The sequence below is a fragment of the Aquarana catesbeiana genome, linkage group LG01 (genome assembly GCF_042186555.1).
Source record: "Aquarana catesbeiana isolate 2022-GZ linkage group LG01, ASM4218655v1, whole genome shotgun sequence".
Taxonomy (NCBI): Eukaryota; Metazoa; Chordata; class Amphibia; order Anura; family Ranidae; genus Aquarana; species Aquarana catesbeiana.
The window spans coordinates 276,402,669-276,420,282 of NC_133324.1; positions in this window are offsets into that span (position 1 = coordinate 276,402,669).

Below are 17,614 nucleotides of genomic sequence, written 5' to 3' on the forward strand. Positions count from 1 at the left end.
GAATTGGCGCCAAATTACGCTACTTAATTGCGACTATAAGATTATCGTGAAATTGATGGCTGACAGGATAAGGAAGATCGTGCACAGTGTTATTGGAGAATGGCAAGCTTGTGCGGTGCCCGGACAGAGGATTTTGGACAATCTAATTCTTCTGAGGAACCTCGTGTATTGTGCTCAGTTTAACAATATGCCATTAGCGGTTGCGAGTTTCGATCTGGAGAAGGCGTATGACCGCGTAGCGCACTGTTTCCTCTTCACTGTATTTAAGCAGATGGGGGTGCCTCAGGATTTTGTAAGATTGGTGGAGTGTTTGTACTAGGGGATTAGTAGCCAGGTTTTGGTCAATGGAAAGTTATCTGGGGAGGTGGAGGTGAAGTCTGGGGTAAGGCAAGGGTGTCACTTGTCACCTGTTGCCTTTATCTGCGTAATTGAACCCCTGTTGAGACATCTGGTGGGAGATAAATGCTTTAGAGGACTGTTTGTGCCTGGTTGTGAGAATGTACCTGTGAAAGCCCTTTGTTACATGGACGATGTCAACTTTCTGTGTAACTCTCCTAGGGACTTGACAAGGGCTGAGCTTCAACTGAGTATTTTTGGGGCAATGACGGGCCTGAGGTGATAAAGGAAAGCAACGTAAGATGTTTGTGATTTCTGCTGTGGCGAGGGAGGTGGTGTGGGAAACTCGGTGTGTCTTTGTGAAGAAAAAGATGGTGGTGTCAGAAAAAGATTGTGTTGATTGGGTGATGGCAAGGATGTTTTATGTATTGGCAATTGAAAGGAGGAGTATGGGGGTGGAGGAAGCAGATGTTTTTTGGAACTTTGGGCGGTGGCGAGTGGGTGAGAGGTAAGAATTTATTGTTTGTGTTGTATATATGAAATTTTACTCATGATTTTACCTTTTTGATAGTTTAACACCACAAATGATGTACGGAACACGGCTCAGTGTAGTTTTCGAGTGCTTGGTTTAAGCTGAGTTTATGTGATTCAGTCTGAGTGGTTAAAAATAAATAAATGTGCCCCTGGAGTGGCTTCTCCCTTTTGGCTAAGATCAAGCGTAGTTTTGCTTACTTGTATCTTGGTTGAAGGGTGCCCGGGGTACCCGACGGTCGGCCTTGAGGGGAGCGTCCCTTTTCGGAGGGTCCTCCCTTGCTGCTATTGGCCTTAGGCTTAGTCCCCAGGCAACGAGGAACGATCGCCCTTTTGAAGGTGGCTCTATCTTTTGGCGGTTGGTGGAACTGTGGGGGTCTCCCCTTGTGGGGGCCCCATAAGAAAGCGGTCGGACCTGAAGGCAACTGGTACATTTTGTGTGCCAAAATGGCGGTCTGAGGAATTCGGACTCGCTTCAGTTCCTAGTGAAGCCAGGTTTTGCGGATGTGACGTTGATGACCGTGGTCGTGGATCTTTTGACGGGCGTCCTTGGCCTACGGATAAGAGACATCTTGTGTTTACAGGACTTTCCTAACCAGCGCTTATATGCTGTCACCTTTTCTTCAACTGAGGTCTGCTGGAACATCTTTGAGAAATTCAAGTTGATAGAAGAAAGCGAAGTTGGAAGAAAGTTTGCGGTGCAACAGTTCATCTATATAATCCTTTTGCGGATTTTAATATGGTGAGAGCCTTCCTAAGTAATTACTGTGATGACTTAAGAGGTGGGGATAAAGTGTTCAATAACTTTCAAATTTGGTCGGGGAAGTACCGTTTTTTTGGTACTTTCAAGAATGACTCTAGTTGTGTGGGAGGAGTCAGAAGACCCCCCACTGTATTCACTATTGGAGGGGAAAGGGGGTTTCTTTTTTACCCCTGACAACCCAGGTATTGTAAGAAATGTATGATGTATGGACATGTCAGTAGTGAGTGTGATCAGGAGCTCAAGTGCCAGTTTTGTGGGAAAGGAGGACATGTGGCACGGGAATGTAAGGAAGGAAGAGTGTGCGATATCTGTAACGAACCTGGACGCGTTGCTAAACAATGTGGGACTTATCAAGCTGCAAGAAAAGAATGGCTATCTAGTGTCCTGACCCCGGGGAAGGAGAAGAGAGAAAGCAGGCAGCGGAGACCACGAGATGGTGCGGGAGATGGCGCCACGCCAGCAGCACACGCGGCCCCTCACGCAGAGCCAGAAGCAGATGGAACGGCAAAGGTACTTGAAGCTATCTCATTATGCCAGTCCATTCTAACGACCAAAATAGAGGAGGTGAAAGTGGACATTTCATTAATCAGACATGATATGACTAAACGGAGGGAGCGGGTCACCGAGGCTGAAACCAGAATTGGGCAGGAGGAGGACACACTATACCCCCTGCAACACTCTCATGAGGATCTACAGCGCCAACTGCAACAACTTGCACAGAAGCATGATGACCTCAAGAACCGGTCCCGCAGGTCCAAGGTACAGACCCTGCCACCTTCCTTGAGCAGCTCCTGATTGCTACATATGGCAGGGATGCCTTCTCTGCTACATTTGTGGTGGAGAGGGCTCACATCATGCCGGCACGCCGCCCACCTGAAGGAGCACCACGTCGCACATTTATAGCGAAACTGCTGAACTTTAAAGACCGCGATGCGGTGCTTCGCATGGCCAGGGTCAAAGGCAACATCCCTTTACAATCCAGATTCATCTCGCCATTCCCGGACTTCTCCGCAGAGGTGCAGAGGCAGCGCGCTCGGTTCACAGAAGTTAACCGCCGCCTAAGAGCCCATCACATTAAGTATGCAATGCTATTCCCAGCTCGCCTCCGTATAGTTGGAGAGGACCGGGTGCACTTCTTTGAGGACCCGACACTGGCATCGGAATGGGTAGATCAACGTGATGCTGCAAGAAATCTGACCGACTCGACTTGTTAACAACGTAAGTGCCTGTTCTTAGTTCCCTAGATACTTTTCTACTCGTGGCCGCCATGTTCATCGCTTTTCGCTGCACACGGCCCGTGCATACAATATCTGTACTTGGATAACCGGAAACCATGTCAGTAAATGACTAAGGCTCCTGTCCCGCATAATATATGTCCCGTATGTTTGTTTATGCTTTAACTTGAGAACCACCATTCTGCTCCCTCAATTCACAGTGTGCTTTGAAACTTTCACACATGGATTATATAATAATAACTGAGAGCAGTTCTTAAGGAGGTCATATTCTTACTGGAGAATACACATAACCTTAAACAAGGAGCCAATCTTCCATCACAGACTCTAACTTTGCTGGTGCCTAAATATTAGGGCCTGTCGCCACAGTGGAGCGTAGGCTCAGGTTTATGCGACTTACCCACGTTCATAAGTCGCAAAGGTCAAACGTTCTCCGTTGCTGGACTCATTTCCAGAACTTGTTCGCACCCAAAGGGTACTGGTTGAACCGTCATCGGCGCTGTCAAATAGGCTTCTGCCGGTGGCGCTATGTTTAAAGTGCACTACTCCGCCTTGATTGATAAATGTTGTTAACATGTTGTAGTAGCACAAGTTTTGGGATATATGCCCCAAGTCGGGTTCGGGAGACTGAGGGCAGGGAGGGGGGCAAGGGAAATTGTTCAGGTTAAGTTAAAGAACATGTCTAATGATACACTAAGTTTTAATGTGAAAATACACGATTGTTGTTTTGCGGAAAACGAGACAGAACTGTCTCTGTCCCAATGCGGAGTGTGGTGGTATGTACCCCTACGAAACGATCCATGCTTACCCTTACATTACCAGTCACTGAATCAGTATGACTAACATAAAAATTCTTTCCTGGAACATCTGGGGGATTCGAGATAAACTTAAGCGCACAGCGATTTTCAATAATCTTAAATTGTATAGAGCGGATATCATAGTTCTCGTGGAGACACATGCTACAGGTCAACTTCAACTTGCATTGAAGCGCCCCTGGATAGGATGGGCATTCCATGCCACCCACACTCCGTATTCCCGTGGGATCTCGATCCTAATAGCCAAAACTACCCCATTTGCAATTATTTCTGTACGCACCGACCCCCAGGGTAGGTACATTTTTCTGCACTGCACATTAAACGGATTGCAATATTTAATTATGGCATATTATATTCCCCCTCCATACAAGTCCACCTTAATCACTGAGGGATTGTTATACATGGCACAACACCCTAATGACCCAGGTATTTGGCTGCGTGACTTCAATATGGTGCTTAACCCTCATAAGGACAGATTACAATTAAACCAGAGCACTCACCACCCCGACACTACCAGATTTGGACGTACACTAATAGAATTCTCACTCACGGACACCTGGAGATGCAAACACCCAGATAATCTGGCATACTCCTGTTTTTCGGCGTCGCACTCCACTATGTCCCGAATTGATCTCATCTTAATATCAGACATACTAATTCCCCTACTGACTGACTCAGGACATCACACGAGATCTCTCTCTGACCATGCCCCATGCTGGGCCACATTACACCTGGCCCCAAACATAGGACCCCGCACCTGGCGACTGCACCCCTTTTGGTTATCAACATTAAAAGACCAAGAGGATATCCATAGGGAGTGGCAATTCTACTTTAACACTAATAGAGGCACAGCCCCAGTAGGCATGGTATGGGAGGCATTCAAACTTCACGTACGCACTGTCTTATCTTCCCGAATAAACAGAATTAAAATTTCCTCCAAAGCAATTCTGCGGCAGGCCTCTGACAAACTGGACTTAATAACTAGGGAATTCCAGAATGACCCCACACAGGACAAAGCATCTGCACTCAAACTTCAAACCCGTCTGGTAGACCAGTTACAGTTTGAAAAAGCTAAACAGCAACTTTTCATTGTGCGACAACGGGTTTCTGAGCAAGGGGAACGTGCAGGTAAATTACTAGCATATCTGGCCCGACAAGACGCGAGCCCTCCAGTAGTGGTCACACTCTCGGGCCCCAACAATGACACATACTCAGACCCTTCATTGGTCGCAAACGCATTCCAAACGTACTATGCTGATCTATACTCCTCTAAGACGAGGGTCACTTAACAAGAAACCCAGGCCTTTCTCCAAGACATCCCTGTTCCCCGACTATCAGAATCCCAGCTTAGAGACTTAGAGGCCCCCCTCACGACAGATGAGGTAGCACTGGCTATAGCATCCCTAGCATCGGCCAAAGCACCTGGTGGGGATGGTATACCACTCGACTTTTATGCAGCCTATTCGGAAATACTGATCCCTGAACTATTGACACTCTACAATCACATCTTTGAATCCGGGTCCCTTCCTGAATCCCTTCGTCAGGCAGTAATTATTGTTATTCCTAAACCAGGCAAGGACCCTCACCACCTGGAGTCATATCGCCCAATCTCGCTCCTCCAGGCGGACATAAAAATACTCGCTAAAATATTGGCTATGCGCCTTAATCATAGTATTCTTTCCCTAATCCACCCTGATCAGACGGGGTTCATGCCTGGTAAGAACACTGCCATGAACCTACGGCGCCTATACATGAACATCCAGGCAGATCATGAGAATACGGGAGACAGGGCAGTTGTGGCGCTGGACGTCACAAAAGCGTTCGATTCGGTGGAGTGGGGATATCTGTGGGAATGCCTGAGGGGATTTGGGTTCGGACCCAACTTCATAAAATGGGTGAAGTTGCTCTATTACCCCCCCTCAACTAGAGTGGTAGTGAATGGTTGGACATCTGACCCTTTTCCTCTGAGACAAAGAACCCGCCAAGGGTGTCCGTTGTCCCCCCTTTTTTATGCCCTGGCAGTAGAACCCCCTGCTATTTCCCTTAGGCTGAATCCAAATGTACGAGGGCTAAACATGGGATCCCTGACAGAAAAACTGAGCCTGTACGCAGACGATATGCTCTTATATCTAGAGGACACTGGTCCTTCCCTCCAAACAGTCCTTGGGATCATCAGGGAATTTGGGAATCACTCGGGATTGAGCATGAATTGGTCCAAATCACAAATCCTTCCTCTCGACCTGTCATCCCCTTCCTCCAGTGCGGCCTCCCTCCCTCTGCAAAGAGTCGCCTCTATTAAATACCTAGGTGTGAAGATTACAAGAGACCCCCTTGAATATATAATCAACAACATTGAACCACTTTTCCTCTACTTAAAATCTCGCATACAATCTTGGGCAAGACTTCCCTTGGGAGTAATGGGGAGAATTAACCTATTTAAAATGATACTCCTGCCAAAATTTCTTTATATGTTTTGGAACTCCCCTGTACTCATTCCTTTAAAAATCTTTAAAACGATGGACAAAATCATCAACTCTTTTATATGGGGATCCAATAGACATAAATTAGCCTGGAACACGATCAAAAACCACCTCGTCGGGAGGAGCGGCTATACCAGACTTGTACACTTACTACATAGCTGCACAGCTCTCACACTTTTACTATATCCACAAAACAGATGAAGCTAGATACCAAACATTAGTATGCAAGCAGCCAAACAATGATATGTACTCCCCGTTACAAGTCCTATTTAGGAATGGGAGCAGAAAGCAGAAAAAAGAAGGACAAAACTTACTGCTGTTTCAACATACTGTAGATACATATGGGAGAGGGCGATCAAAATGACTGGAGCCGATTTCTTTCATTCGCATACACCCCTGTGGCATAATCCCCTCTTGGGGGAATTGTTATCCCTACTCGGGGCCACTAGATGGGCCGCCAAGGGGATAGTGATCCTGTTTCAGATTACCACTTTATTTGGAATGAGAAACTTCCAATCACTCTGTGAGGAATTTGACCTCCTCTCCCATATGCAATTTAGCTATATGCAGCTGAGACACGCGCTCCAAACCCATTTTGCAAATGGCTTTCCTAACCCACAAATGCTCCCATTGATAGACGTAATTACAGGATCAAACCCAGAAAAACTAATATCCACTCTCTACACCACACTACGCAATAGAGCGATAGCTAGAATAGTAGACACAACGAGGGTCAGATGGGAAACAGACGTAGGCCCAATAGATGACTCTGACTGGGAAGAAATATTAGAAAATGTAAAAAAAACCTCACCTAAAATATCAGAACGTCTGACTCAGTTGTACATAATACATAAATCTTACCTTACGCCTGCCAGAATAGCCAAATTTTCTCCAAACCAGAACCCAAACTGTCCAAGATGCTCAGGTAACCCTTTCTTTCATTAAATATGGTCATGCCCAGTGATACAAGATTATTGGGCACAGATCATAAAGTTCCTCCATGATCATATGGGCTCTCCAATACAATTAGATCCAAAACCATGCCTGCTGGGCTTACTCCCAGACACCATGGATAGGCCTATGGCTACATTTCTCAGTGAAACTTTATTTAGCGCTAGAAAGTTAATCGCCAAATTCTGCATGAGAACCACCTCTCCAACTATTCAGGCTTGGTTGGGGGATGTAAATGCATCGTTGACATATAAAAAGGTACTATACAGACATAGGGGGTGCCCAACAAAGTACCACAAGATATGGGGTAGATGGTTAGACAACACTAACATTTGTTCTGCATGATTGGCGAATGATAGCTGCAAGACTGGGGAGGGAAACGGACTCAGCTCATGGCATATAAGCCCAAGGAACCAAACCAGAGGGAATATCCAGTTTGGCCCAAAACTTTAATGCAAACAGCCAATCCAGATACGGTAATTCAATCCTATGTGAAATAATACCCATCTGTATATATAGTCATATTGTCAGTAATGTATGCTCGTATACAAACACTGTTCGATACCTCCTCAGATCATTGTATGATTTGTATCTCACTTGTATGATGTTTTTGACAATAATAAACATGTTCTTTGGTTAAAGAAAAAGGAAAGGGGATCGTTTTTCATGCTAAAGTCCAGACGATGGAGGAGGATGAAAAATGTTCAGGTTTTTTCTTCAAGAAGGCCTTTAGCCCAAGGAAGGTGATGAAGGGGATGATGGACGGGCCGGAAGAGGTGAAAGGAGAAAGGATGAGAGACGTCATAAGGAAATTCTATGTGGATCTGTATGGAGGAGAAGATGTTGCTGTAATAGGTGAAGTTGAGGAATAATGTAACGTGTTATCGGAAAGTTTGAAGGAGGAAGAAGGTGCCTTTTTGGCTGAAAAGGTGGAAGAGGTGGAGGTTGAGAAGATTTTGAAGAAGATGTCCAGGAACAAAACCCCAGGTGGGGACGGAATCCCTGTGGAGTTCTATCTTAAATTTTGGGCAATCCTTAAAGCTCATTTTGTAGAGGTGCTGTATGGTGGAGAAGAGATTGACTGCATCTATGAAGGGGGGTTGGTTGTTTTGAAGGGGATGAGAAGGAGGTTAAAAATTGACGCCCTATTACGCTTCTCAATACTGATTATAAGACTCTTGCTAAAATTTTAGCAGGTAGAATGAAGGAGGTGGTGGGTGGAGTCATTGGAAGTTGGCAGGTGTGTGCCATCCCGGGGAGGATGATTGCTGATAATTTGGTGCTTTTGAGAGATCTGGTCTTTTATGCGCAAAATAATAACCTACCATTAGCGGTTGCAGGAATTGATCTTGAAAAAGCCTACAACAAGGTATCCCACCAATTCATGTTTCATGTGTTGGGAAAGTTGGGCTTTCCTGTGGATTTTGTGGACACGGTAAAATGTCTCTATACTGAGGTGATTAAGGTTCTAGCCAATGGCTTTTTGATGGAATCCTTTGTGGTAAAGTCCGGGGGAAGGCAGGGATGTCCCCTGTCTCCGGTTTTATTTATCTGTATCATGGAACCCCTTTTACAACATGTACAGCAAGACAAGGCCTTTGAGGGTTTTTTCCTTACCTGGTGGAAAAGGAGAAAAGCTGAAGTCTGCAGTGTTTATCCTCATGACTCAACACAGGAAGCACCTGCATGGTTAACAGAGGACAGAATTAAAATTAGACTTGAGAAACTTAACATTAATAAATCACCGGGACCAGATGGCTTGCATCCGAGGGTACTTAGGGAACTCAGTCAAGTGATTGCCAGACCGTTGTTCCTAATTTTTACAGACAGTCTATTGACTGGAATGGTACCAGCTGATTGGAGAAAAGCCAATGTAGCACCAATATTTAAAAAGGGCCCAAAATACATCCCTGGGAATTACAGACCAGTTAGCCTAACATCAATAGTATGTAAACTCTTGGAGGGGATGATAAGGGACTATATACAAGATTTTAGTAATAAGAACGATATCATTAGCAGTAATCAGCATGGATTCATGAAGAATCATTCTTGCCAAACCAATCTAATAACCTTCTATGAGGAGGTGAGTTGCCATCTAGATAAAGGAAGGCCCGTAGATGTGGTGTATCTGGATTTTGCAAAAGCATTTGACACAGTTCCCCATAAACGTTTACTGTACAAAATAAGGTCCATTGGCATGGACCATAGGGTGAGTACATGGTTTGAAAACTGTCTACAAGGGCGAGTTCAGAAGGTGGTGATAAATGGGGAGTACTCAGAATGGTCAGGGGTGGGTAGTGGGGTTCCCCAGGGTTCTGTGCTGGGACCAATCCTATTTAATTTGTTTATAAACGACCTGGAGGATGGGATAAACAGTTCAATCTCTGTATTTGCAGACGATACTAAGCTAAGCAGGGCAATAACTTCTCCGCAGGATGTGGAAACCTTGCAAAAAGACCTGAACAAATTAATGGGGTGGGCGACTACATGGCAAATGAGGTTCAATGTACAAAAATGTAAAATAATGCATTTGGGTGGCAAAAATATGAATGCAATCTATACACTGGGGGGAGAACCTCTGGGGGAATCTAGGATGGAAAAGGACCTGGGGGTCCTAGTAGATGATAGGCTCAGCAATGGCATGCAATGCCAAGCTGCTGCTAATAAAGCAAACAGAATATTGGCATGCATTAAAAGGGGGATCAACGCAAGAGATAAAACGATAATTCTCCCACTCTACAAGGCTCTGGTCCGGCCGCACCTAGAGTATGCTGTCCAGTTCTGGGCACCAGTCCTCAGGAAGGATGTACTGGAAATGGAGCGAGTACAAAGAAGGGCAACAAAGCTAATAAAGGGTCTGGAGGATCTTAGTTATGAGGAAAGGTTGCAAGCACTGAACTTATTCTCTCTGGAGAAGAGACGCTTGAGAGGGGATATGATTTCAATTTACAAATACTGTACTGGTGACCCCACAATAGGGATACAACTTTTTCGCAGAAGAGAGTTTAATAAGACTCGTGGCCACTCATTACAATTAGAAGAAAAGAGGTTTAACCTTAAAATACTTAGAGGGTTCTTTACTGTAAGAGCGGCAAGGATGTGGAATTCCCTTCCACAGGCGGTGGTCTCAGCGGGGAGCATTGATAGCTTCAAGAAACTATTAGATAATCACCTGAATGTCCGCAATATACAGGGATATACAATGTAATACTGACACATAATCACACACATAGGTTGGACTTGATGGACTTGTGTCTTTTTTCAACCTCACCTACTATGTATGTAACTATGAAGTCCCTGTGTTATATGGATGATGCTGTCTTTTTGTGTAAGTCTCAAAGGGACTTGGCAAGGGTGGAACTACAGCTGCAGCTGTTTGGAAGTATGGCGGGGATGCGGGTAAACTGGGATAAAAGCGCTGTTTGTACGCTTAGAGGATTACATGAGTTTACAGCAACCAGGATTAAAAGAGTGGATTCCATTGATGTGCTGGGGATTCACTTTGAAAGGGACCTACAAAACCAGGTGAATGCAGAGAGATGTGTCGAGAAATTGTCAAAAAAATTTAATTTATGGAAGTTATGTCGTCTAACACTGTCAGGAAAGACATTCATTGTTAAAGCAGTTTGTTTGCCTTTGCTGCTGTATTTTGGATTGATCTTCCCTTTTAATAAGAGGTGGGTACAAAAATTCACTAGGTTTTTTTTCTTTTTTTCTGGGGATCCAAGATGGAGAGGGTGGCGAGAACTACAGCAATGAAGGAGGAAAGATTTGGAGGACAAAATTTTCCAAATGCGGAACATTTTTTGGGGATGCATGCTTAGCTTTTACATTTAAAAATTTTCACAGGTGGAGGAAGGGCAATGTGTTTTATGAGGTATTTGATGGGATGGTTTGTGGTGAGATGCTGGTGGGGGGTTCGGGATCTGACAAGACCTGTGGCCTTGGTCCCTCCTCCCTACTATGCAAAATTAAAGAAGTGGTATGATGAGCATGGTTTGAAGGATTTGGGTGAAGGTGCGGTGAATAAAGTTCTTTTGGCTAAATGGTTAAGGAAGGAGGAGGTGATTACAAATATTGCGGACTTAAAGACAAAACAGACAGAGGAGTGCTGGAAAAATGTAAGGACTGAAGGGGTGACTAATAAGCGAAAAGAAATTGTTTGGATGTCTTTTCATGAATGTCTGTTGACGATGGTGTTTTTGAAAGACAGAGACCTGGTACGGAACGAAAGGTGTGTGAGGGATGGATGTGGTGGTATGAAAACTGTAAGGCACATCTTTTTTGAATGTAATTTTGTGAAAAATGTATGGGGAAGGTTGGTGGGTTTTGTGAAAAATGTCTTGGAGTTAAGAGATGTTACACCTGAGTTATGTCTATATGGTTTGGTTGGTGGCGGATCTGATGTGAAGAGGAGGGGGTGGATTTTGTCTGCAATTGTGAAGGAAGTGGTTTGGGAGGCAAGATGTGGTTACAAGAAAGGAAGTTTTTTGGTGTCTGAAGATGAATGTAAAGACTGGGTGTTGAGCAAATTGTATTGCGTTTTGCTAAATGACAGGAAAATTTTAGGAGTGGAGGAGGCAGATAATTTTTGGAATTTTGGGAGGTGGAGGGTGAGATGAGGTGATGGTAGGTGGTGGGAAATGTTTTTAGTGATTAATATTGTTATCCTTTTAAACTATCGTGTTTTATATGAAATACTTACCTGAATGATGAAAGGAACGCTGCTTGATCTCTGGAGAGTTGATTGAAGGAGTCTTGAGTATGCGATTCACGCTGAAGCATAAAAATAAAAAAAAATAAAAAAATAAAATGTGCCCTGGAGTGGCTTCTTGGCCTTTTGGCTAAGATCAAGTGTAGCTCTGCTTACTTGTATCTTGGTTGAAAGGTGCCCGGGGTACCCGACGGTCGGCCTTGGGGGAAGCGTCCCTTTTCGGAGGGCCCCCCCTTGCTGCTATTGGCCTTAGGCTTAGTCCCTGGGCAATGAGGATCGATCGCCTTTTTGGAGGCATAGGTGCATCGGTCGGTTGGCGGAGCTGTGGGGGTCTCCCCTTGAGGGGGCCCCCATAGGTAAACTGGCAGATCCTTGGACTTCCTTTCAAGATGGCGAGCCGTGGGTTGAAGGACGTCTGGTGATGCCAGGATTTAAGGAGCAGGTGTCATTGAAGACTGTGGTCATGGATGTGTTGACGGATACCTTTAACATACAGGTGAGAGATGTGTTATGTCTTCAAGATTTCCCCAATCAGGGTATTTATGATGTGACCTTTTCATCCGCAGCGATCTGCTGGAATGTCTTTGAAGCAGCTAAAAAAAAAAAAGGGGAAGGAATGCTGAAATTTTTACAAGTAATTCCTTTGTTTATGGAAGAGGCGAAAATGAACAACCCGTTTGCTGACCCGACCCTGGCAAGAGCTTTTCTTGACAATTATTGTGAAGTACTGAGAGGGGGCGAACCAATCTTGAACAGGTACAAGATTTGGACAGGCAAATACAGGTTCTATGACAGATTTAAGCTGGACCGTGACTGCATTGGGGGCGTGAGGTGGCCGCCTCCCGTTTTTACAGTCGGAGGAGAAAGGGGCTTCTTGTTCTACCAAGGCCAGCCAAAGTACTGCAGGAAGTGTCTGATGTATGGCCATACTAGTAATGAATGCGAGATGAGTGAAAGATGTAGGCTTTGCCAGCAGGGCATAAAGCCAAGGACTGCACTGCAGGGAAGGTGTGCGATATTTGCAAACGTGCGGGACATTTGAAAGAGAAGGACCAGGGGGTCAAGAGACAGGGTCGATGCATGTAGCACATGGAATCACATACCCCTAGCTGGAGACTAAGCCAAATACCTGCTGGTTATGGCAGGTGTGGTCCTCTAGACCATAGCATATATTAAAGAAAAGGACCAGGGGGTCAAGAGACAGGGTCGATCAAGGAGGAACACTGGCTGTAAATGTAAATAGGAACAGTTTATTTCAAACTGGATGATAAAACAGTTTCCACCCACGCTATGGAAAGTAAAACTAACCACCACTAAAAAAGTGCAACAAGACAGAATCACCACCTGGTACCCACTACATACATGCCAAATATCCCCCCAATATATGTAAATGATGTGTGACCAATTACTGAACCCGCTCAGGGAAGCAGTATTGGGACATGTAAAGGACAACTGATTGTCAATAGATAAACAAATAATTTGAACAATGCTGTATAAAAAACATTAGATCACATATCTAGTGCTCAGTCTGAGGCTGTGGAACTTGGTGTAAGTGGAGCTGGTATAAGTGGGAGTTAAAAACAAGAGTTAGAGTGTACAAGTCTTGCTGTTTGTTTGCTGTTTGCTGTTTGCTGTTTGTTTGCTGTTTGCTGTTTGTTTGCTGTTTGCTGTTTGTTGTTTGTTTGCTGTTTGTTTGTTTGCTGTTTGCTGTTTGTTTGCTGTTTGCTTGTTGTTTGCTTGCTGTTTGTTTGCTGTTTGTTTGTTTGCTGTTTGTTTGCTGGGTTGCATTTTTGGGGCTTTTCCGTTTAGTTTTTAATTTGCCTTTTGCTGTCACTTTTTAAATAGCTTTTTTTTTTTCTCTCTGGTTCCATCAATCTATCAATTAAGGGGGTGGTTAATTGCTCACAGGTGCCTATTTAACTGGTTGTAGGACTCAGTCTGAGCGTGCTCAGTCTGAGGCTGTGGAACTTGGTGTAAGTGGAGCTGGTATAAGTGGGAGTTAAAAAGTGTACAAGTCTTGCTGTTTGTTTGCTGTTTGCTGTTTGTTTGTTTGCTGTTTGCTGTTTGTTTGCTGTTTGCTTGCTGTTTGTTTGTTTGCTGTTTGTTTGTTTGCTGTTTGTTTGCTGGGTTGCATTTTTGGGGCTTTTCCGTTTAGTTTTTAATTTGCCTTTTGCTGTCACTTTTTAAATAGCTTCTTTTTTTTTTTTTTTTTTTTCTCTCTGGTTCCATCAATCTATCAATTAAGGGGGTGGTTAATTGCTCACAGGTGCCTATTTAACTGGTTGTAGGACTCAGTCTGAGCGTGCTCAGTCTGAGGCTGTGGAACTTGGTGTAAGTGGAGCTGGTATAAGTGGGAGTTAAAAACAAGAGTTAGAGTGTACAAGTCTTGCTGTTTGTTTGCTGTTTGCTGTTTGTTTGCTGTTTGTTTGCTGTTTGCTGTTTGCTGTTTGTTGTTTGTTTGTTTGCTGTTTGTTTGCTGGGTTGCATTTTTGGGGCTTTTCCGTTTAGTTTTTAATTTGCCTTTTGCTGTCACTTTTTAAATAGCTTTTTTTTTTTTTTTCTCTCTGGTTCCATCAATCTATCAATTAAGGGGGGTGGTTAATTGCTCACAGGTGCCTATTTAACTGGTTGTAGGACTCAGTCTGAGCGTGCTCAGTCTGAGGCTGTGGAACTTGGTGTAAGTGGAGCTGGTATAAGTGGGAGTTAAAAACAAGAGTTAGAGTGTACAAGTCTTGCTGTTTGTTTGCTGTTTGCTGTTTGTTTGCTGTTTGTTTGCTGTTTGCTGTTTGTTTGCTGTTTGTTGTTTGTTTGTTTGCTGTTTGTTTGCTGGGTTGCATTTTTGGGGCTTTTCCGTTTAGTTTTTAATTTGCCTTTTGCTGTCACTTTTTAAATAGCTTTTTTTTTTTTTTTTTTCTCTGGTTCCATCAATCTATCAATTAAGGGGGGTGGTTAATTGCTCACAGGTGCCTATTTAACTGGTTGTAGGACTCAGTCTGAGCGTGCTCAGTCTGAGGCTGTGGAACTTGGTGTAAGTGGAGCTGGTATAAGTGGGAGTTAAAAAGTGTACAAGTCTTGCTGTTTGTTTGCTGTTTGCTGTTTGTTTGTTTGCTGTTTGCTGTTTGTTTGCTGTTTGCTTGCTGTTTGTTTGCTGTTTGTTTGTTTGCTGTTTGTTTGCTGGGTTGCATTTTTGGGGCTTTTCCGTTTAGTTTTTAATTTGCCTTTTGCTGTCACTTTTTAAATAGCTTTTTTTTTTTCTCTCTGGTTCCATCAATCTATCAATTAAGGGGGGTGGTTAATTGCTCACAGGTGCCTATTTAACTGGTTGTAGGACTCAGTCTGAGCGTGCTCAGTCTGAGGCTGTGGAACTTGGTGTAAGTGGAGCTGGTATAAGTGGAAGTTAAAAACAAGAGTTTAAAACAGGAGGTTATAACAGGGGTCATAGTACCTGTGTAGTGTGAGTATCTGAGTGTTGTCTGAGTAGTGTGTGTGGATCGTTAGTACTTGTGTATTGTGTACTGTATACTTGTGTATTGCGAGTGCACGTAGGTCTGTGAGTACCTGTGTATTGTCTTGTTGTGTACCTGTGTATTGTCTTGAGTATTAGTGCCAGGAAGCTAGCTGTTAGGTAATTTGGACAGGGTAAAATCCCCAAATCCTCACTAAATTTAATAGGTACGATGCCCGGCGGGTGTGGAGAGGCGACTCTTTGTACATCTTGCCGCATGTATGCGTTCCTTGATCATCCGATCGAGGGCGAATACTGCTGTGCAAAATGTAAGCACATTGTTTCCCTGGAAGCCCAGGTTCTGAATCTGGGGAAGCAACTGTCAGCACTGAGAAGTCCCTCCATACTAAAGGTGAGCCAGGAACGTACACGGCAGGTGCCGGCAGGGGCCGGCACAGAGGCGGGTGGAGACAAAGAGGTGCAGGCACTAGCAAAGAGTAGTTGGGTGACAGTCAGGAGGGGTAGAGGGGGAAGTGCCAGAGAGGCCGATCCAGGACTGGAGCATCCCAATAAGTACGCTCCATTGAGTGACATTGGTGAAACCAGTCAGGGACCAGCACTGCTGGAGATGAGGGACTCTCCTAGCTGCCAGGGGAAGAACTCCTCCAGTGAGAGTGGGAGGGCAGCAAAGGGAAAGGAAAGACAGATTCTGGTGGTAGGGGACTCAATTCTTAGAAGGACAGAGAGGGCAATCTGTAACCAAGACCTGAAGCGCCGAACAGTATGTTGTCTACCGGGCGCTCGGGTTCGGCACATCACGGATCTTGTGGACAGATTACTGGGAGGGGCTGGGGAAGACCCGGCTGTCATGGTGCACGTTGGCACCAATGACAAAGTCAGAGGCAGATGGAGTGTCCTAAAGAACGATTTTAGGGACTTAGGTGCTAAATTGAGGAAAAGGACCTCCAAGGTAGTGTTCTCAGGAATACTACCGGTACATCGAGCCACACCAGAAAGGCAGAGGGAGATTAGGGAAGTAAACAAGTGGCTGAAGAGCTGGTGTAGTAAGGAGGGGTTTGGGTTCCTGGAGGACTGGGCCGACTTCTCAGTCGGTAACCGGTACTATAGAAGGGACGGACTGCACCTAAATGAGGAGGGTGCAGATCTGCTGGGAATGAAGATGGCCAAAAAGTTAGAGGGGTTTTTAAACTAGGCGATGGGGGGGGAGGGTCTAGAGACAGTGATAGCCAGCGCGGAAGATATTCCAGAGGGTAGTATTGGGGGCATTAGTGGTAGGTTAACCAAAGCACAAAAACAGAAGGTGAGTATAGTAGCAAGTCCTAGTTGCAATCTTGAAACACCCAATACGAGGACAATATGCGACCGGTCTAAACTATGTGGCATGTTCACCAATGCCAGGAGCATGGCGGACAAGATGGGTGAACTAGAGATACTGTTGTACAAGGAGGATTTGGATTTTGTGGGAATTTCAGAGACCTGGTTCAACAGCTCTCATGATTGGCTGGCAAACATTCAAGGGTATACCCTATACCGCAAGGATAGAGAGGGTAAAAAAGGGGGAGGGGTATGCCTATATATCAGGAATAATGTACAAGTGAATGTGAGAGATGACATCACTGAGGGAGCTAGGGAGGAGGTGGAATCCTTATGGGTAGAGCTCCAAAGGGATGAAGCTAAGGGGAAAATAATACTAGGAGTATGCTATAGGCCCCCTAACCTGAGGGAGGAAGTGGAGACGGATCTCCTATCACAAATTGGATTAGCAGCAAGGATGGGAAGTGTTATCATAATGGGGGATTTTAATTATCCAGACATAGACTGGGCGGAGGGAACCGCGCATTCATTTAAGGCTCGCCAGTTCCTTAATGTCTTGCAGGACAATTTTATGGGTCAGATGGTAGCCGCACCAACTAGAAATAAAACATTACTGGATCTACTGATTACCAACAATACAGACCTGATCTCAGATGTGGAAATACGGGGCAATTTAGGTAACAGCGATCACAGGTCAATTAGTTTCAGTATAAATCACACAAATAGGAAACATGAAGGGAACACAAAGACACTGAATTTCAAAAGAGCCAACTTCCCTAAACTACAAACCTTGCTAAAAGGCATAAATTGGGATAAAATATTAGGAACAAAGAATACGGAGGAGAGATGGGTTTGCTTTAAGAGCATATTAAATAAGGGTATTAGCCAATGTATCCCATTGGGTAATAAATTTAAAAGAGCGAACAAAAATCCTGGATGGCTTAACTCCAATGTAAAAATGCATATAAAAGCAAAGGAGAAGGCCTTCAAAAAATACAAGGTTGAGGGATCA